Here is a 22,531-nt window from a genome sequence, read left to right as displayed (position 1 = left end):
TTAGGAAGCATTGATGGAGGAATTGAAAATGAAGTACTACTCAGAGATAGATCTGATAGACCTAAACAACGACTTTCAGAACCTGAAGAAAGGGAAGATGAATGTTGATGAGTATGCCACCGCATTCACCGAGAGGATGAAGCTATTTCCCTACTTGGTGCCTACTGAACTTTCCAAGATAGATAGATTTGCTAACATATTGCCAACGGACTTTGGCCCAACAATCAAAATGGAAACAACTTTGAAAACAGCTGTTAGAGCAGCTAAGAATGTAGAGACCCAAATAAGAGAAAAGGGTCTAGAAAAAGGAAAAGCGGGAGAAAAGAGGAAGATTGAGGTATCCTCAAGATCTGATACGAAAGTAAGATTCATGAAGTCTAACTTGGACGAACAAAAATATAGAGGTAGTGGTGGAACCAAGTGGTGTGAGAAGTGCAAGAAGAAGCACTTCGGAAGATGTGATGGAGAAGTAACTTGCTATAAGTGTGGGAGGACCGGTCACTTTTCCAGAGATTGTACATTCGACAACAGGAAGTGTTACAAATGTGGAGATGGTGGGCATATTTCGAAGAACTACCCAAAGAAGAACGAAGCTGCAAGTAAAAATGTACCGCCAAAGCGAAAGGCGAGAGAATTCCAGATGATCCTTGACGAAGCAGATGACAATGCAAGGAATCAAGGATAAATACTTCATATCCGAAGAACAAGATATGAAGTAGCCATAGTGACATGTGGTGTAGCCTATTAGAGGCATAGTATAGGTTAAACTTTAACGTTTATGTAATCGTTTCAAGAAATAATATAAAGCTTCGTTATATTATCCAATGTGTTAAATGATTATGTGAAATTCTTATATGTGTTGGATTAGGTGTCTAAGCCCATAACTATAATTGGTATGTACTTGACCCGAGAGTAGCATGGTCCATTTGGGTTGCATGGCACCGGAACAATTTGTAAGGATGGACTTTTGAGAAGAGGATATTTATGATTTATTAATATATTATAAGTTCTAATATATTAATATGAAATCACATTATTTAATTAGTATTGATCAAAAATTAATTTGGAATTAATTTTGTGATCAAAAGAGACTAATTAAATATATGGGATTGATTGTATAAATCATTCATTCTTATAAAGTTTGCTTATGATCCATAGTTCTTTATGTTGGGCTAAACCCATGAGGTGACCCATGGATACTCCATAGAGGTTAAAACCCATGGAGCCTAAGGAATGTGGAAAGTCATGCACATTAGGGTTTACATGGTGTAACCCTAGTTGTGACACACTATATAAGAAGCCTCACAACTACCAAAATCGGCACATAAGTGAGTTGCAAGAGGGCTAGCCAAATTTTGTATGTGCAAGGAATCTCTTCTCAAGTTCCTCCATTGTTGGTGATGTTGTGTGATTCTATTTGAGGTGAAACACTTAGGGCACTAAGTTCTTAAAGGTCCAAGGTTTCCAACTACTACAAAAGGTATGTCATCTAATTAGAAATTTGTAGTAAAGATACTCCATTGTATGCTAGTTAGGATGATGCTTTGGAAAAACAAATTTTGGATGTATATTAGAGAAAACAGAGATCGAAAGCATCTAGGGTTGCATGTACACCATATGAGTGTTAGAATGCTCAAAACACAATAGTGGTATCAGAGGCTATGGTTGTTTTCTATTATACTTGATACTACTCGTTTTTAAAGCTTGAAAAAATCGATTTTCTGCTTCCTGGACAGTGAACTCGCTGAGTCAAATGGGGAACTCACCGAGTCTGCCCAATAAACTGACCAACTCGTCGAGTCAGTTCATGTACTCGACGAGTTGGTGCTCCTGAGTGCAGATTTTCGAGTTTTAAGGCTGGAATTGGACTAGGATCATTACGCTAAACTGTTTTTAAACTTATAAACCTGTTTTTGATGTGGTAATGATCGTGCTTATCCAATTTAAAAGATAATTGTCAAAGTTTCATTTTTGTATTAGTTTATATGGTTAGGCTAATTACATGAAATTTGTTTGATATGAATTGTGTTGTTCTTATGAGTTTAATTTAGATCATAGACAAAATTGTTTCATTTTGTAAGTTACAATAGTTGAACTTAATGTTTTTGATGAATTCCATAACTTGTCCTCAAGTTATGGAAAGTGAAGAGTCTCATTTTTAAATGTCATCTTAAATGGTTTTATGTCATCCATAACTTGTCCTCAAGTTATGGAACATGAAGAGTCCTTTTCATAAATGTTTTATGAACTCCATAACTTGTCCTCAATTATGGATTTTCAAGAGTATTTTCATTAAAACCTATATTAAACTCATAAGTTATGGATTCCAAAAGTTTTTGAATAGTTCAAAACTTGCCCTCAAGTTTTGGAATTTTTAAATGCAAAGTCTTACTTTGAAACAATTAGTTCCAAACCCTAGAATTTTAAAAGTTTAAAATTCAACCCTTTTACTATTATAATATAATAGGTTTAATATTTATATATATATATATATATATATATATATATATATATATATATATATATATATATATATGTATAAGAGTAATGTCTGTCTTACCGTTAGTAGGCCTTATTCACAAAGCCGATCTATAAGGAGGTATAAGGTTACTGCCTATAAAATAGCAGTTTAATGGGTGTTCACTCTCACCCACCGCTTCCTTGACTGGTGGAGGGTATGAGGTTACTGCCTATAAAACATTTAAAAGGTTAATTAAGGGGTATGAACTCACCTGCAGTGAATGGAGTGGATGGAAGTGCCGGGTAGGATGCTAGGTGTCAAGTGAGGACTTGAACACACACACGGATCCTATGTAACATGTAGTGATACATAAATGTATCTAATTAGTTATTTAATCACTAATTAAGTAAGTAAAGACACACTAAATCAATGAAAACACTTTGTTTCAAGTGCTAGGAGTGCTAAGGGTTGCATCTAAGGAGAGTATGGCCTCACCTTGGAGTTTACTCCTCAAATGGGAACCCTATTTGTGTTTACGGTTGCTGGACCATTTCCCCCATGAGTTTACGGCCGTAAACTCATGGAAATGGTGCATTTGTGTGTTTCAAGATCCTATATCTCACAAGGAAGGGTTCTAAGTTCGAATCAAAGGCTTAGGAAGTGGTTAGGGCACAAAAGGACCACTCATCGGAGTTTACGGTCCTTGGACCATCCTTGAGAGTTTACGGTCGTAAACACTAGGGTTTACGGTCGTAAGCCTATGAGTTTACGGCCGTAAACTCATGTATTCCTCAACATTTCGTGTTTTGGTGTTTCTAGCTCATGCATGCGAGGTTCAAGTCCTTTTTACAAGCATTAGAAGGTGTTAGGGGCACCAAAACACCATTTGAAGGTGTTTACGGTTCTGGGAGATCTCCTTGAACCGTAAACACATATGTTCTTGGGGATTTTGATGTTCTTTCCATGGATTAACAAGCACACTAAGCAAGTAACTAGTTAGGAAGAGTGTACTTACTTATAGGAGGCTTGTAAGAGTGTTTAGGACCCAAGAACACTAGTGTGTGTTCTTGGTGTTTTGAAGAACACTTGAAGATCTAAGTAAAAATCAAGAATCCATTGATGAAATGATGTAAAAACACTAGATTAAGTGTTGTATGAACGAATCTAGGAAGGAAAACACTTACATTTTGGCGGATTTGAAGAAGTGTGTCATGATACTTGAGAGAAAAGTGGTGGGTGTTCTTGAACTTGAAGGTGTAAAGTGAGGAAGTGAGGGAATAAGGGTAAACTCATGCCTTAAGCATGAGTTCATGGTCAAGAGGGAGTTTACGGCCCAAACTCCCCAAGTTTGGCCGTAAACACCTAGCTAAGGTGTTAAAATGTTAAATTGCTACACTTCACTTATAACGATACTTCCTTTTATTTATTCGTTTGACGAAAATAAAATAAAACACCCAAACGGACTTTATACCGGCTAAAATTTAGCAGAAAAGTATTTGACTTTTATTTGAAGTGTTTGACCGTAGACTTTACGCGAATGAAAATTTCGGGTTGTCACGTCATCCCCCCGTTAGAGGGAATTTCGTCCCGAAATTAGAGTTCAAGCGGCTAAGTTATTACCAAATAACTAAGTAAGAAGATGGGGATATTCCAACTTAAACTGATCCTCGCGCTCCCAAGTGAATTTCGGTCCTCGCTTGGCGTCGCAGCGAACCTTCGGTATCGGAACACGGCTTTGTTTCGTTCGTTTGACTTCTCGGTCCATGACCTCTACAGGTTCTTCCACGAAGTTCAGGCTCTCGTTGATCTCTATTTCGTCGAGTGGGAATTACAAGAGTCTCGTCGGATAGGCACATTTTCAAGTTCGAGACGTGGGAGGCAAGATGTACGTTACTGAGTTTGTGGGTAAGCTAAGTTTGTAAGTTACAGGGCCGATTCTTGCGAGAATCTCGAAAAGTCTTGCGTAACTTTTCTGTCGCTCGCTAGAGGCATTCAATCGTCCATTAATCTGAACGATCTTCTCTAATGATGCCCTCTAACTCTAGATCGTGAATTTCATAGGTAGCTTTCAGGGTTTCTAACTTCATTGGAGGCTTAGGTAATGACCTTACCTCGTTACATCAAAATGCAACTGAGCCCTGGGTTTGGGAGTGTCTACTTGAATTCCCTCTTCACTATCAATGTGACACAGGAATTTGACCCTTCGAATCCAAACTCGCATTTAGAGAAATTAGCGTAGAGCCCCTCTAATAGAAATGTTTCCAAGGACTGTTAATGCTGTCGACTATGCTCCTCCTTACTACGAGAGTAGATAAGTAGGTCATCGATGGAGATGGTGACGAACTGATCCTAGTAAGGACGACACACCTTATCCATTAGTTCCATGAATATTGCGGGTGCGTTTTGTTAATCCGAACGGCATCACTACGAATTCGTAGCGCCCACAACGAGTTCGGAAGGCTGTCTTCTGAACATCCTCCCCTAGTACTCGTAATCGGTGGTAACCGGATCTTGGATCGACTTTTGAAAGGAAGATCGCCCTTTTTCAGTCGATTAAATAATTCGTTTATGATAGGCAAAAGGGTAATGATTCTTGATGGTTAGCTTGTTGAGCTTCCTGTAATTGATCCATAATCGATGCAGGTGCTAGGCAATAGGGCGGTTTGGTTACTGGGGTAGTCCCTGGAACTAAGTCGATCCTAAGTTTGATTTGACGTTACGAAGATAATTCCCGGGAGTTTTCTGTTCTATCTGAATCTATTGCCTCGATCGGTGAGGAGGCATTTGATTGGATTTTATGTTTATCCGCTTGGCAGTACGGTCACTCGTAAGCTTGGGCAGTCTCCGTCCTAAAGTTCCTATCGGAAGTCATATTTGGTTCATCAATCACTGCTTCGTGTATACGAGTCGTATATAATTAAGACTGAAAAGGCAGTCGAATAAATGATTCTTCCTTAAGCTCACATCCAAACAAGGAAAAGAAGTTAAAGCGGAATCATCTATTCTAAACCTTTAGAACCTTGGTTATATACCACCCCTGTGTATACATTCTTCAGCGATAGATCAACCGTAAGGGTCTTTGGATTGAACTTGACGTACTGTACGAGTGGTATTCCGGGGAGGTTTGCTGAGGTTTCTTCGGGAAGGATACAGAGCATAAGGTACCCTATGCATGAGTACCTCGGAATTCCGAAATGACGGCCTTGCTAGAAAGGCGATTACGGAGAAAGAGATGCACGCACGAACTGGTATTGTGAGGGTCGAATTGACTCAAGTGATCTGATAGTATCAGACTCACTTGGTAAATAAAGGCATTAGATTAGATCATAAAGGTGTTACAGACAAAAGACAACAGTGCAACTTTTAACAGAGTTACAGTACTTCGGATTAAATACGGGACTAGTGTTGTGAACAAGGTATACTACAAAAGACAAGTATACACAACAGTGCAACTTTTAAGAGTCTGTTATAACGAAATGCCTTAACTACTTTAACGTGGGTCCGAAGTAGCCTCTCCCGCGGCGGTGATCCTTAGTATCTTCCCGTCTGCACCGGAGTTCTTTGTTATTGGACAATCCTTCTTGAGGTGCCCTATCTCACCGCATTGGTGGCATATCTGGCTAGTACTAGCATCGGTGGTGGAAGTGATGTGTCGAGTCTGAGTTATGTGGACACGGGTGCGTTCTTTGTTCATCCACTTTGAACATTTCCTTTTATAATGTCCGGTTCCACCACCACCATAGTAAGCCTGGTTGACTCCGATGTCAGGGGCTTGAGTGGTGGGTCGTGCCGGTGCTCCACAGCTACGAGCATGGTGCCCTATTTTGTGGCAATTGCAGCATTGCATTTCATGGCAATCCCCATTATGATGAAATCTACACTTGTCACACTTCGGGAGTTTGCCCTCGTACGGTCTGCTCGGCGCTGAAATGGCAGGGGTTGCCACTTGTTGTTGTGGGAAGGCAAGTCTTTGGGATCGCTTGCGCTCCTTTTGGGCTTGGCGCTTTCGTTTCTTCTTCTCGGTTTTACGACTTTGCAAGTCCGTGACTGTTGTCATTGGTTGGTTTCCCGGGGTGATACAACGATCGGAATGGTCAACCCCCTTGCTAGCCTTACTTGCGTTGTTAGCGCTGAGGTTTGCAAGGACAGCTGTCACTGCAGTTGTTACCGTGGCTTGGAATGTAACGGCGTCGATATAAAGGATAGGGGTTTCGTTGCTCGGCTGGTTATCTCTGGGTGACGACATGATTCTGTTATTACAAAAGAAAACGAGTTCGTGAGTGATGATGTTTGAACGTAGATGTATTTCGACCAATCATGAAAGAATAGGAGTAAGTTCTCGAGGCTCTGAGCTACATCCCTATGATGCAATCCTAGTAAAGAGTAGAAGTAAGTTCTTAGAATGGTTATAAGACAATTGGTATCCAAGCCTTTGACAAGGATTGGAAGGAATCCTTGAGGTAATTCACCGTAGCTCACTAATCCGACGAAGTGAGGGTTTAGATAGGATTCTAATGATAGCAAAACGAAAGTATTTGAACAACGATCGGCATAGAATTTAGCCGACTGTCAATATCATTGACATTTAAGATGTAATACATTTGGGAAAAATGACCTTGGAGTAGGTCTTACATCATATCCGAAGTAGAAAAGTTTCGACAACATAAAAGCCTAACTAAAAGTACTCACGGTACTGGGGTAGTTACATAGAAAAGTGCTACTCGTAGCCTAGGTAGGAAGACTATTCTTTCAACTAATGAAAGAAAGGTAGAGTATATCCTACTGGGGACGGTTATCCCTTGGCTGGACCCTTAGTTCAGCCAGCTGACGCTCCATATCCAGCAGGTACCTTTCGTACACCCTTTGGCGTACTCGGAGCTCTATGACTTCAGCTCGAGTTTCAGCTAGCTCTTGAAGTAGGGTCTCATGGTCTACTCTGGATCTGTCACGAGCATCTTCCAGACGAATGGTGCGGAGGGTATGCATTCTCGCATTGGTGACAACTTCCGTGATTTGATGGAGAGCTGTCCTGCCTTGAATCTCATTTCGGGCCACTCTGTGGACCAGGATTGGCAAGACTCTGTCTGCTGAGCCCCCTTCGCTCAGGTCATAAAAACTTCGGTCTCCGTTGAATGGCATGGGCTGATCTTGCCCTTGGCTCCATGTTTCCAAACTTTCCACCCACGGAGGCGTCGGGCCTTGAAAAGCCGGACGAGGGTTAGGATTTGGATTGGGAGCCACCGGGGGTAGGTTCTCAACTTCAAGCTCGGAGTCAGAACCATCTGCAAAGCCTTCAGCCTGGTGATCACCCACAGGGATTGGGTGATCATTTTCTGGCTCTGCTTCAAACCCTCCTTCATTACCTTGGTTAAGGAAGGGATATAATAAATAAGCACATAAGTAATTTATAGTAACACAAAATACTCCTATACTATTTTAGGTTTATGTTTTATTGTTCTCATTGTGGTATTGTGGGTAAGTTTTTAGACTTGTTGCAATCTCACAACCATACTTAGGCACATGCTAGTCAACCCTCGTATAATATAGTTGATCAGGCTATATCTTCCTAGTTTTGACTATATGTCTCTAAGTCTACTTGTGCTGCCCAACAATCGTAATACTTTTGTTCTGTCCTAGTGACATGGATTTTAGTATGAATGCAGGCATGTATACTTAATTAAATATTTTATTATTTAAAAGTATTAACTCTTGGTCAGAGTATTTTAATCCCAATGTATTTATAGATTGTATATCTTTTATGGGTTGATATACTCAATTCACCATAAACAATGCTCTGATACCAATCTGTCACACCCCAAAACCAAGAACGGCGGAAACGTTCTGGAGCGGAGGACGTCATGTAAAGTATCACAACAATGCAAAGTAGTAATCAAGCAACAACATCATCCATTGCATTAATATTAGAATTTTAATACACGTGTGTTCTTTCATAATCTATGGCATGATAATAAGACATTGAAATAAAAGACAAGTCTTGACCGCTCCGTCTTCTCAAAACCTGATCATCGTACCTGTCTACTGGTGACCTGAGAATACAAGTTATTTTGAAAGCGAGTATCAGCTTTAAAGCTGGTGAGAACATAAGTATTTTAGTGTCATTGCTTTGTAAAAGTGTAAAGAGAAGATTTATAATTGTTTATGAAAACTTGGTATAAGTATGATAAACCCTAGAAAATCCCATATTTCCTACTAGTATAAAAAGCAGTCTTCTACCAAGACCCGACTGTTTTGAATATTTGCACTTCTATAAAAAGTAGGTTTTTCCCCCTAATATAACTATTACCATTCAAAAGTAGCTATATTAAAACGTGTATGTGAATAAAATCACAAAGTAGCTGTAAATAGGGAAAATACTATTTTGCCTCAGCAATGACACTGCTGGCTATAAAGTGAATAAACAAACATAGACTCCAGGTGATATTGAATGGACAATACGCCTCGAAAAGTCCGAATGAAAGTAGGGTAGATCTAGGTGGTATCGATTGAACAATACGCCTCAAAAATTCTATTTTGATCTTTAATTATTAATTGGATAAATAAAGGGTTGAATGTGAACTCGTAGGTAACCATGCTGATTGACGATCGAATATATGATGACCCTCCAGGTCACACGTAGTATGGTGACATTTTGTCACCCCTGGGCCTAGTCGGCTCGGACTGTAGCTAGCAGTCGGGATGTGGGAGTGTCTGTCCCGTATAGATCTATACACATAATGCCCGCTCTCCCTCAAGGAGACTCTGGTTACAAGATGATACCACTAAGAAGTGTCGTATCGAGAAGTAGTATGTCACATTCTATTTAAAGTATTTAAAATAATTGTATAGACTCATGAATGAACTGACTCTGGTGTGATTCCCTGTACTAGAAATAGTAAATAGTATCTCCTAACTATACCCATAATAGTTACTAATAATATATGTATATGAATAATGGAAGTATACTTTTGCTACCCAAAGGTACTGAACTGACTGATAGAACTTTTATGTCTATATATGTATACATAATATATAACTAATATTTAGACGACCTTCGGACAAATAGCCGATACCCTAAGGCCACATCCAAACAAGGAAAAGGAATTAAAGCGAGCTAGTAGTCATAAGTCCTTTAAACATTACTTATATAACTATACATATAGGGGCATGTATTTGATAATATAAAAGTTTAAACGAAGTTTTGTAAAACATTAGAAAAGTTTAATAACAAGGATTTATGACTTGATGTCAATTTATAAAACGATTTAAAAGCAGTTGTTTGATATAAACAGTTTTAAGTATAAGAAATCCCTTATTGGGAACATAGTTTGAAGTTCATGAAAACCTTTGTTTGAAACATCGATATAACAGGATTTGAAAGGAAAAGTGTAGTTTAGAAAACAAGTTTGATAAAGAGTTTAACGTGTAAATACATTCGAGGAAATCATTTTGAAGTAGTTTACTTGATAAAACAGCTAAAAGTGTAGTAAATTCATAGCTTGATAGTTATTAATCACATGCGATTGATATGATAACTATCATGATTCAACTTGTATCCCCCCCATAAAAGCATTTAAAAACATTTAAAAGGTTAATTAAGGGGTATGAACTCACCTACAGTGAGTGGAGTGGATGGAAGTGTCGGGTAGGATGCTAGGTGTCAAGTGAGGACTTGAACACACACACGGATCCTATGTAACATGTAGTGATACATAAATGTATCTAATTAGTTATTTAGTCACTAATTAAGTAAGTAAAGACACACTAAATCAATGAAAACACTTTGTTTCAAGTGCTAGGAGTGCTAAGGGTTGCATCTAAGGAGAGTATGGCCTCACCTTGGAGTTTACTCCTCAAATGGGAACCCTATATGTGTTCACGGTTGCTGGACCATTTCCCCCATGATTTTACGGCCGTAAACTCATGGAAATGGTGCATTTGTGTGTTTCAAGATCCTATATCTCACAAGGAAGGGTTCTAAGTTCAAATCAAAGGCTTAGGAAGTGGTTAGGGCACAAAAGGACCCCTCATTGGAGTTAACGGTCCTTGGACCATCCTTGAGAGTTTACGGTCGTAAACACTAGGGTTTACGGTTGTAAACCCATGAGTTTACGGCCGTAAACTCATGTATTCCTCAACATTTCGTGTTTTGGTGTTTCCAGCTCATGCATGCGAGGTTCAAGTCCTTTTTACAAGCATTAGAAGGTGTTAGGGGCACCAAAACACCATTTGAAGGTGTTTACGGTTCTGGGAGATCTACTTGAACCGTAAACACATATGTTCTTGGGGATTTTGATGTTCTTTTCATGGATTAACAAGCACACTAAGCAAGTAACTAGTTAGGAAGAGTGTACTTACTTATAGGAGGCTTGTAAGAGTGTTTAGGACCCAAGAACACTAGTGTGTGTTCTTGGTGTTCTTGGTGTTTTGAAGAGCACTTGAAGATCTTAGTAAAAATCAAGAATCCATGGATGAAATGATGTAAAACCACTAGATTAAGTGTTGTATGAACGAATCTAGGAAGGAAACCACTTACATTTTGGCGGATTTGAAGAAGTGTGTGATAGTACTTGAGAGAAAAGTGGTGGGTGTTCTTGAACTTGAAGGTGTAAAGTGAGGAAGTGAGGGAATAAGGGTAAACTCATGCCTTAAGCATGAGTTCATGGTCAAGAGGGAGTTTACGGCCCAAACTCTCCAAGTTTGGCCGTAAACACCTAGCTAAGGTGTTAAAATGTTAAATTGCTACACTTCACTTATAACGATACTTCCTTTTATTTATTCGTTTGACGAAAATAAAATAAAACACCCAAACGAACTTTATACCGGCTAAAATTTAGCAGAAAAGTATTTGACTTTTATTTGAAGTGTTTGACTGTAGACTTTACGCGAATGAAAATTTCGGGTTGTCACAAAGACTAATTCCTTGTTCACATAAATATGTGAGTCAAGTGAAGGACAAGGGGATCAGGTATACTGGGTGTACACTGGTCAGGTCCACCACAAAGAACGATAAGACTTTTCTTCATGATTTACTTAAGTTTAGTAAATATGGTTATGCTTACAAGTTTAAGTATAATTCTGAAACATTGGAAAAGTTTCAATGTATGGTAGAACGAATGAGAGGAATCAAATTAGGTAGGAAGCTAAAAGTTTCTCCAATCTGAAAAGATGGGAGAGTACTTTAGTATCGTGTTTTATGATCATCTTAATGATTATGAAAACCGTATCACAATTGATCCTCTAAGGTCATCTTAGTGCATTTTTATGGCTAAGAAGAGGAATCGTGAATTGTTGAGAGGGTTAAATCTAGAAGATGAGTCATACTTCGTTCAAAAACAAGTCTTAGATTCATACTCGAAGCTTATGCCATGAGTGATATTAAATTAAGAAGCTTTATAACACTTGTCAAATGTAGAGTAAAATGTTTTCTACTCTTGTACATTTGAAATTGGTAAGCTGTGATGTTTTAGATAAAACAAAGACCAACTAAGACCAATTGTTTGAAGTGTTAGTCTTGATTAGAATCCGCACTAAATATAGAATATTTGTATGTCAAGTAATGTTCCTTGAGAAAGTGAATCTTATTTGTCAAGAAGTCAGTGGGAGTCTTAAAGATCTTGAAAGTTTGAAGAACTAATCAAGAGTAAACCTATTGTTAATCACTAGCACACGACCTGAGGTTTGTAACCTATCGTGTTGACATATTTTTATTTCTGTTTCCATTCCAGTTAAGTTGACTATGCATGTGAGTTCTATGAGTTCTCAGTTGTTTGCATAACAACCTAGGAAGCAATGGTAGGCCCTTATGCTGCCAGGTGGCAAGAAATTAAGATTGAACAAGTTCAGTCCATATGAGTTTGGATTTGTCACAAACCTTGTCTTGTGATTATGGTTATGACTAATTCACATGGATAGGAACACATATACCATAAAATCTAAGTGTCATAAGGTTTATCTCCAATTCATGAAAATGGTTGTGAGGAAACGCTTTCACTAAATAGAGTTTAAATAGTTAGCAATTGTGATATTTGCATTCTCAAATTCAGTTATGATTACGGCATCCCTCTTCATAGTTCGATTTATGAGAAATGGCAAAGGTCTAAACATTTGAGACTTATTGTTGTAAGTTCTAAAATTGTTTAGACACACATGTGAGCAATCTAAGGAAAGATGTATGAGTTTGAGAAGCCTAGATAAAGTCTTATCAAAGCATCTCGTATCAGAAATCTGAACTTTGGTAATGAAAGTCAATAAGTATTGATTTCTAGAAGTCCAACTGATTTATGGGTACATGTCAAAGCTAGTGGGAGCATAAGTGTTATGCTAATAAGAATGAAATTGTTATGCTAGTGGGAGCACCATTATTACGCTAAGTGTTGCAAGTTAGCAATGTTAATTATAGAAAACAAAAGTTTCAATTTGCATAGTTGTTTTGCTATAAATAAGGGAGAGGAATTTATACATCATTTCAAATCTAAAATCTCAATTTGCATAGTTGTTAATTGCGTTCTCAAATTCAATTATGATTAACACATCCCTCTTCATAGTTCGAATTGCGAGAACATGGAAAATAGAATTCAACATAAGGAAATTCTATATATATGGAAATGTTAATTGCGTTCTCAAAATTTACTTATGATTACGACATCCCTCTTCATAATTCGAATTATGAGAACATGGGAAATAGAAATATTATAGCAAAAGACTGATCAAGTATCATATCTTTATGTTAGACATTATGAATCGCATCCCATATGCTTTAGGTATAGGATCAATTGCATATGCTATAATATTCTCGTGTTATAATTTTCCAAATGCCTATGGAATTAAGAGGGAAAAAAGAATAGAACCGGATATGACTAAAATGGTTAAGCAATTATCAAGCACAATCTGAGGTTTACGAAAAATTGGTTGCTCATGGAAAATTGGAAGTATATTTAAAATTTTGGAAAATACCATATTTACATACTATTAGAAGAGCTAAATCTTGTTCAGAAGTGATAGTCAACATGGGAATATGGAAAGGTTTCCTTAAGAGGAAGTTATTTTTTAAATCTGTGTAAGATTAGGAAACTTTTATGAAAGAAGGATGTTAAAAGGAATGTACTTTGAATTTGAGACTTAAGTTCCATGGAATTTCTCTCCATTGGAATACTTTGTAATGTCTGTTGCCAAGTCTCTGTGAGTTTGTGCATAGTCATTACAAGAGGATCATTGCATATAAGTTTAGAATCTAACATATTATAGTAAATGGAAAAAATTTGGCATCCTTACATTTACGGTAAGGATTTGGAACTGTGAAATGAGTTTCATTGAAAATGTTATCAATTGATCTATTTCAAAAAAGTAAGGAACATAGAAAACATAGTGTGCATGCTTGAAGCATGGGAAAACTATTGTTTTAATTCAAGTATTTAGTTGATAAATCGAAACATAATACAATGAATAATGTGTAATCAATATGGTGACTAAATGAAAGGTGTTTTATTTATATTCATAAGTTTTGAGACCATATTGGATTCGATTATTCTTGTGTTTCACTTTGCATGTTTTGACTTCCCGAATAACTAGGTTATTCAAACCATCCACAATCGATCATACTTTGGAAGTAGGTATTGAGGCAAGACTGTCATGAATGGGTCTGTAGAGGTGTTTTAGTCATAGCACAAGTTTGCTACAGTATTCATGAGTAATCCTGGAATAAGATTCGAGTGCTGGATTGAACCCACGCTCATCTGAATCACTTCATGGATTTTATCACTAGTGATTGTGAGACGATAATATCTTATATTCTTGAAACCTTCACATGTGAGTTATAGTTACAAGTCGGTTGCACATTGACATATGTAAACACATCAGTAACTTGGTGTTATAAACCATATCGTTGTGTGTAATTTGATGAGTAAGTACAATCAAGCATTTGGGTCGAAGTTTATCCGTTCCTTTTACCCCATGTGGATAAAAGCGATATTTGTGGGCCCCTCGATGATTTAGTGATCACACCCCTAAGTGTTTGGCCAAGCCTGGACTGATTTGATTTGTTCAATTGGTCGGTCGTCATAAATCGGAAATGGGGAAACAACAGATGGACAGAGAGAATGATTATAATCCATGTCTCAGTCCATATGATATCTAGAATGGAGGAATATATGATCCCTTATCTAATGGACACGTCATTGACGAGGTCAGAGTTCGACAGCGGCTTTTAAGAGCTACGATTGCTAGTCGGGTTGTGGATTCGTACTTGTAATAGTAATTATTAGACTTATCAAAGTGGGAGACTGTTAGATTAGGTGTCTAATCCCATAACTAGAATTGGTATGTGCTTGACTCGAGAGTAGCATGGTCCATTTGGTTTGCATGGCACCGGAACAATTTGTAAGGATGGAATTTTGAGAAGAGGATACTTATGATTTATTAATATATTATAAGTTCTAATATATTAATATGAAATCACATTATTAATTAGTATTGATCAAGAATTAATTTGGAATTAATTTTGTGATCAAAAGAGACTAATTAAATATATGGGGATTGATTGTGTAAATCATTCATTCTTATAAAGTGGGCTTATGATCCATAGTTCTTTATGTTGGGCTAAACCCATGAGGTGACCCATGGATACTCCATGGAGGTTAAAACCCATGGAGCCTAAGGAATGTCGAAAGTCATGCACATTGGGGTTTACATGGTGTAACCCTAGCTGTGTGACACTATATAAGAAGCCTCATACCTACCAAAATTGGCACCTAAGTGAGTTGCAAGAGGGCTAGCCGAATTTTATGAGTGCAAGGAATCTCTTCTCAAGTTCCTCCATTGTTGGTGGTGTTGTGTGATTCCATTTGAGGTGCAACACTTGGGGCATTAAGTTCTTAAAGGTCCAAGGTTTACAACTACAACAAAAGGTATGTCATCTAACTAGAAATTTCTAGTAAAGATACTCCATTGTATGCTAGTTAGGATGATGATTTGGAAAAACAAAGTTTGCATGCATATTAGAGAAAACATAGATCCAAAGCATCTAGGGTTGCATGTACACCATATGTGATAATCGTCAATTTCCGGTCAAGTCAAAGTCAAACAAAGTCAACAAGTCAAACCGGTCAACTCAGTTGACCCTTGTATGTTAGGGTTTACTCTATGTAATTACTAAACAACTCGATATTTTAATGAGAAAACATCATTTGGAAAATTCGTGTGTTTAATTTTTCTTAGCCTTGATAATGCTAAACAATGAACCAAAGAGATAAAACACTATTGCACACTCATCGGGAGTGTGTAGGACACTAAAACATGACTTAACGGGGTTTACGGACCTTGCATTGCGAAGCCGGACACTCAAAAAGGTCACAAACGAAACCTCCCTCAATCGTTTTCACTCTATCTCCTTCTATTTGAAATCTCTCCCAAATCTCTCTCAAAAGTTCCCGTAACTTTTTGAAACCATTCGGGTCATCCCGACCCTTAACGGGGTCAAAAATTGCTTAAAACGGGGTTAGAACGGGAAAAATACCCCAAAAGACCTGAAACCCCTTTTAAGGCCGAAGTCCCCCTATAGGGGCCAAACCCTCCTTGGACCGGAGTCTCCTTGAGCAGCCGCAGCCAGCAGCCGCAGCCACCGACCGCAGCCAGCAGCCGCAGCCACCGACCGCAGCCAGCAGCCGCAGTCACCGACCGCAGCCAGCAGCCGCAGCCACCGACCACAGCCAGCAGCCGCAGTCACCGAGCCGGAGCCGGGAGCCGCAGCCGTCAAGCCCGCAGCCACCTCGCCTTCGGTCTTCCATTGGACAAAGCCGCCTGCGGTAGCAGCTCGGATCCGCAACCTCTCTTCTCCTCGGACCGCAGTCATGCGACCAATGCCACTCCGGATTTAGGCTGCTGATGACCCAACCCTCGCCAGACTTCAGATTCTCCTCTTTTCTACCCGGTTTTCGACCCCGAATCAGTCTAAGCTCGTCTTTAATTATTTTAACGGGGGATTTCCACCCAAAACATTATTTTAACATATTAACACCCATATGTCTTAATTAATCACGTTTTTAATGCAAATCTTATCCAATATTTAGTGGTTGGAGTAATTAAGGTGGAGTGTTGACCTTGCTTTACTTTATGACACAAGCAACCCCCCCCCCTCACCCACTCTATGGCCAGCCACTCCTCCCACCCTACCTTGGTCATGTCAAGGTACTTTCTCATAATTTTTCAGCCATTATCTCGTCCAAAGAGCTGAAAGACTCCCACTCTCTCTCTTCATTTCACCCACTTCACTCATTTCCACCAAAGATCAAACACAACTTTCTCTCTCAATTTTGGGATTTCAAGGCTAATCATCAAGTTTTCTTCCACTCTTGGTAAGTATAACTCATCCTCCTTGTGATTATTACACTTCATTCTACTCAAATCATGGGTTGCTCACACAAATTCCATCCCTTTGGTGTTAGATTCTCGAAATCTTCAAGGCTTCTTCAAGTGTTCTTGAGTTGAACACTTCCCTTCTCCAACACTCATCCACTGAAATCACACAAGATGAGTTCATACCCCTACATTTTCATGTTTTCTTAAGTTTTAAGGGGGGGAATACAAGTTAAACACCAAGAACACAATTAAAACGCTTCTAACAGCTTTCATCAGAAAAGTTGGGCTCCATTCACAGACTGTTTTGGTCAACGTAAGCATTTTAGTTTTCAAAACTGTTTTAGGTGAAAGTAGTTCCAGTTCTTAGATTTAAAATGGTTACTTACACATCTCCATACGATTTTTCTACAATTTATGGTGATTTTTACAAAACTGTCTATCATTTCAAGAACCAATCCGGACCAGTCTGTGATTATGGACGTTTTCACACATGTCGGAGAAGACTAAAAATCATGAGAAAATTTATGAGTAAACTAGACACGTTTTCCAAACTTCCAGAATTTATGGATTCTGATTTGGACTTGTTATGAATTTTCTATGAATTTTCTAAGAACAGTAATAGAAAATGTTAACAACAGAAAAATGCTATCTATTTCATTTCACCTTGTAACATGTCGAGCAAGGTGTATATCTTTATGTGAATATATGTTAATGCAAATAAATGACATTTTGTCTTAGTATGTAGACATGCATCAGTTAATAAATGGATTTTGATATATATATATATATATATATATATATATATATATATATATATATATATATGTATATATATATATAGAATATAAAAGATAACAAATTGATATAATCAAAGTACATCCATTACATACAAACATTTGAATAAACTATGTTAAGTATAGTTTGCGTACATTACCACTACTACCCTTGTTTTGATAAACTATAATAGGTATAGTTTATGATACTTTACATAACACACTCATACAAAAAGGGTACATTTATACAAAAGAGATTTTCATTTCGTTACATGTAAATTCGTTAATGACTTTGTGAGAAATTCGCTTCACATTTACCAATAAGTCCTGTATTGTAACCAGAGTTTCCTGGAGGGAGAGCGTGATAGTTGTATATAGATCTATATTGGGTTTGACAAACCCACACCTGAGCTGCATGCAACAGCTAGACCGGCATGTCTGAGGTGACAAATGTCATAACATTTCCGACGCCTGAACAACGTCGTTTCAGGCCAACTAGGTCATAGCATGGTTATAATAACTCACAGAAAGTATTAACAAACATAGAATTTACCGGGATTTCATTGAAATCAAATGAGTTTATGTCGATTTAAACTTGCATTGTTTTACTATAAATATGACAAATTAATTGTACATTCTGGTCTTTGGGTTTTAAGACTACATTTACACATTAAGAAAAATATTGGATTTTCTGGAACGGACACTAATTTTACAAGAAAAAGGTTTTCATAATTGCATACAAAAACTTATGAACTCACCAACCTTTGTGTTGACACTTTTTCAAACCAACTTGTATTCTCAGGAAATCATTAAACAGGTAAGCAAGTGCTTTTGAGGATGGGACGTTAAGGCGTCAAACATTTCACGTTTTGTCAACATATTGTAATTGGTTTGGAAACATGTAATTCATACAATGATGTAACTCTTTCAATTATATATATGTTGGTTGTGTTTACTTTGATCACTATTGCAAAATGTTGTTATGATACTATACATGAAGTCCTCCACCCCCGGACGTTTCCGCCATCCTTGGTTTGGGGGTGTGACAGATTGGTATCAGAGCACGGTTTATAGTGAATTAAGTATATCAAACCACATAAGATATACAAACTATGAACACATTCGCGACTAAAAGTCTCTGATTTTAAAACATTTTAATGGGATATACTTTTAGAAAATAAATAGTTTTCTCGTTTAAAGTATACATACATGCATTACATACTCACGTAGTGTCATAACTAGGAGAACATAAAGTAAAAGAAGAGGAGTTGTACCCTACGAGTATGCCTTAGTATATGTGAATCAAGTCTGGGAGGGATATAGCCTGATCAACTATATCTGTCCGAGAAGTGACTTACACATACCGGGGGATAGTCGTAATGGGCAACAAATCTAATAACCTAACTTCACTCTACAAAGCATGCTCTAAGAACCAAATATAAACATTTAAAATACTATAGGAGTATCTGTATGTTGCTATAGCGCAATATTAATATTATTAACCGTTACATGCTTCTTACGCCCCCATTCTCGCACAGACGACATGGCAGCATTCCACTTACCAGGAGACCCATACTTTCCCAATCAGGGAAACGCCGGCTGGATCGAAGAAGAGCCCGAAGAACTGATCGAAGAGGATCCCGAAGAGGACCCCGAAGAGGACCCCGAAGAGGAACCCGAAGAGGAGCCCGAAGAGGACCCCGAAGAGGACCCCGAGGAGGAACCGGAAGAGGAAGAAGAAGAGGAAGACATCGAGGCAAACATGGATGAAGACGAAAGTGAAGAAGAACCAGAGGTCATCAATACTCCCTATATAGCCAGAGTTCGCGCCAACCGATACGACTTCTTCGGACCCGTACCTCGATGGGCGACCACAATTGAGGGATGGGGTCGCCGTCAACGACAACGATCACCTTACGGAGGTCAACGAGGTTTCTATGACCTCAGCCACGGAGGACCAGCCGACAGAGCCCTCCCAGTCATGACTCAACAGATAGCGATTATGGATGATCGCGGTAGGATGACGACCGATCAGGTCCGGGAACTAAGTGCCATCATAGAGTCTACCACTGCTCGCACCAGAGACCTAGAACGAGACTCCCACTACAGAGATCAACTCATTCAGGACCTTCTCGCTGCTCGAGCAGAAGCAAGGGACTATCGGGAAAGATACTTGGCGCTTGAGGAGAGAATGGTTGCAACCGAACGGAGATTAGCACAACTGCAAGGCGCATCGACATCACCCCAAGCTCCATCAGGGAAGGATCGTCGTGAGTAGGATTCATTACTACTCACACAACTTCGTAGTATAGGTTTATGAGCATGCGTTGGTGCTACTCGTTTGTATGTAGCTTGACCCTGCGATTAAGTGATTACACTATTCAAGGGGCTTTTGTGCTGTCGAAACTATCTTTTACATTGATGTAATGTAGACCCTTATGAGGTCAAATTTTCTCCAAAACAATATGCACTAAAAGTTTATCAATGAATTCGGCATGCATTTTACTTCATTGGATGTTGACATGAGATTTTACTATGTGGTATTACAAACAATTTACAACTGATAACTCTAAGATTTTTAAGTGTACCTCGTCGTTATGTGTAATTAAAGAAGTAATCGACCTAGAAATGGTGAGTCCGCCTTAGGACCTGTTCCTTGTTTGGTTGTGGACTTAGGGCAGACTCATTAGTATCAACAGCTTATTAAAACTTTATTTACACATAACTGGGGCACATTGAGCGAATCTTAGGAGTGGGTCAGACACGGAACCGAACACATGACTCTGTTTGAGTCACCACTATTCAATTCATAAGTTCGATTGCATAAACTTTTTCCATGAATTACTTGCTAATGCAATAAAGTCGGAATATAATACAAATAAGAGAAAACAAGTGACACTCGACTCGTATTAACATTGAAGTCCTTACCGACTTGTCATTTTAAAAACTTGTGACAGAACTATGCCACCAAGGAGAAGACCAAGACCTTCCAGCAGCGCAGCACCACCTCCTCCGCCGCCGCCTCCGCAATTTGATCCGACAATGTTCCAGGCGGCAGTAGCAGCAATTGTGGCGGCAACTATGTCGTAAATCGGCACTAATGTCAATGGTGGATCTGGATCTGGTGCTACACCCTCTAACTAGGGTGACAGTTCGGGGCGCACAAAGGAATGCACCTACAAGGACTTCACCAATGGCAAACCCGATACCTTTAATGGGAGCGGGGGCGTCATTACATTGATGCAATGGTTCGAAAGCACTGAAGCAGTCTTCGAAATCTGTGCTTGTCCAGAAGCGAGCAAGGTCAAGTACGCGACATTCACTTTCACCGGTAGGGCTCTCACTTGGTGGAATGGCCGAGTTAAATCACTTACTCCGACAGTGGCTAAATCCATAAGTTGGGAAGACCTAAAAGCGTTGATGCTAAAGGAGTATTGCCCGAGGGGTGAAATACAAAAACTCGAAGAAGAACTCTGGAACCTCAAAATGTCACGCACAGATCTTGAAACTTACACTGCCCGATTCAATGACCTAGCACTCCTCTGTCCAACAATGGTCAGTCCAGAGGAGAAAAAGGTGGAACGATACCTCTGGGGGCTATCATCCCAGATTCAAGATAGTGTATTGGCCTCGAAACCCGCTACCTTTGAAAGTGCCAAGGAATTGGCACAACAACTTATCGATCACAGGGCCAGCCGTGGTATTGTGATCACCACCACTGACCAAGCAAAAGGAGGGAACAACAAGAGGAAGTTCTGGAACAATAAAAAGAAGCAACCGACACAGGACCCCGCCAAGAAGCAACAAATTGTGGCTGTCCGTGCTGCCACTACTGCTACCACCCCAGCACCACTGAAGCAATATACTGGAAATCTCCCTAAGTGCAACAAGTGCAACTTCCACCACACTGGTGCTTGTCGGGAAATGCACTGCAAAAACTGCGACAGGAAGGGGCATACCGCTCGTTTCTGTAAAGCGCCAGCACGACCGATCAACCAAGTTGCCAATGCAGGGGCAAGCCAAACCTGCTATGGATGTGGTGAAGCAGGACACTTCAGGAGAAACTACCCCAAAGCACAAGCCCCTAATGATGGTGGTGTGGGGAGAGTCCTGGCGATAGGACATGGGGAAGCAGTCAAGGATCCTACGGTGGTTACTGGTACGTTTCTCCTCAATAACTCTTATGCATGCGTAATATTTGATAGTGGAGCGGAGAGGAGTTTTGTGAGCCACCAATACAAACAATTACTTAAACAAAATCCCCAGTCATTAAAAGATTCATACATCGTAGAAATGGCAAATGGAAAAGTAGAGCGCACTGATGATATATACTCAGGGTGTACCCTCACTTTAGACAATCATTCATTCAAAATTGACCTAATGCCAGTCACAATAAAAAGTTTCGACATAATTGTGGGTATGGATGGGTTAAGTTCTCATCGTGCCGACATTCTATGTTACGAAAGGGCCGTTCGCCTAAATCTGCCAAATGGCGAAACCCTTCTCATTTATGGTGATAAACCCAGTGCAATTTTACAAGTCATCTCTTACGTCAAAGCCGAAAAATATCTCCGAAAGGAATACCGCGCCTTCTTGGCCCACATAGTAGATAAGAAACAGGAGGTGAAGGACATCAAAGACATTCCCGAGGTGTGCAACTTCCCCAATGTATTCCCAGAAGATCTCCCAGGCGTACCGCTCGCGCGACAAGTTGAATTCTGAATCGACTTAATTCCCGGAGCTACCCCCGTTGCCAAAGCTCCATACCGCCTAACACCAGCAGAAATGCAAGAGCTGTCCAGCCAGTTGAATGAACTGTTGAACAAATGGTTCATTAGACCGAGCTTCTCACCTTGGGGAGCACCAGTCCTTTTTGTAAAGAAGAAGGACAGATCCTTTCGCATGTGCATCGACTATCAGGAGTTAAACAAACTTACCATCAAGA

Source organism: Lactuca virosa, chromosome 1, assembly GCF_052849685.1.
Source record: "Lactuca virosa cultivar CGN04683 chromosome 1, Lactuca_virosa_CGN04683_v6, whole genome shotgun sequence".
Classification (NCBI taxonomy): domain Eukaryota; kingdom Viridiplantae; phylum Streptophyta; class Magnoliopsida; order Asterales; family Asteraceae; genus Lactuca; species Lactuca virosa.
Note: the sequence above shows the minus strand (reverse complement) of the source record.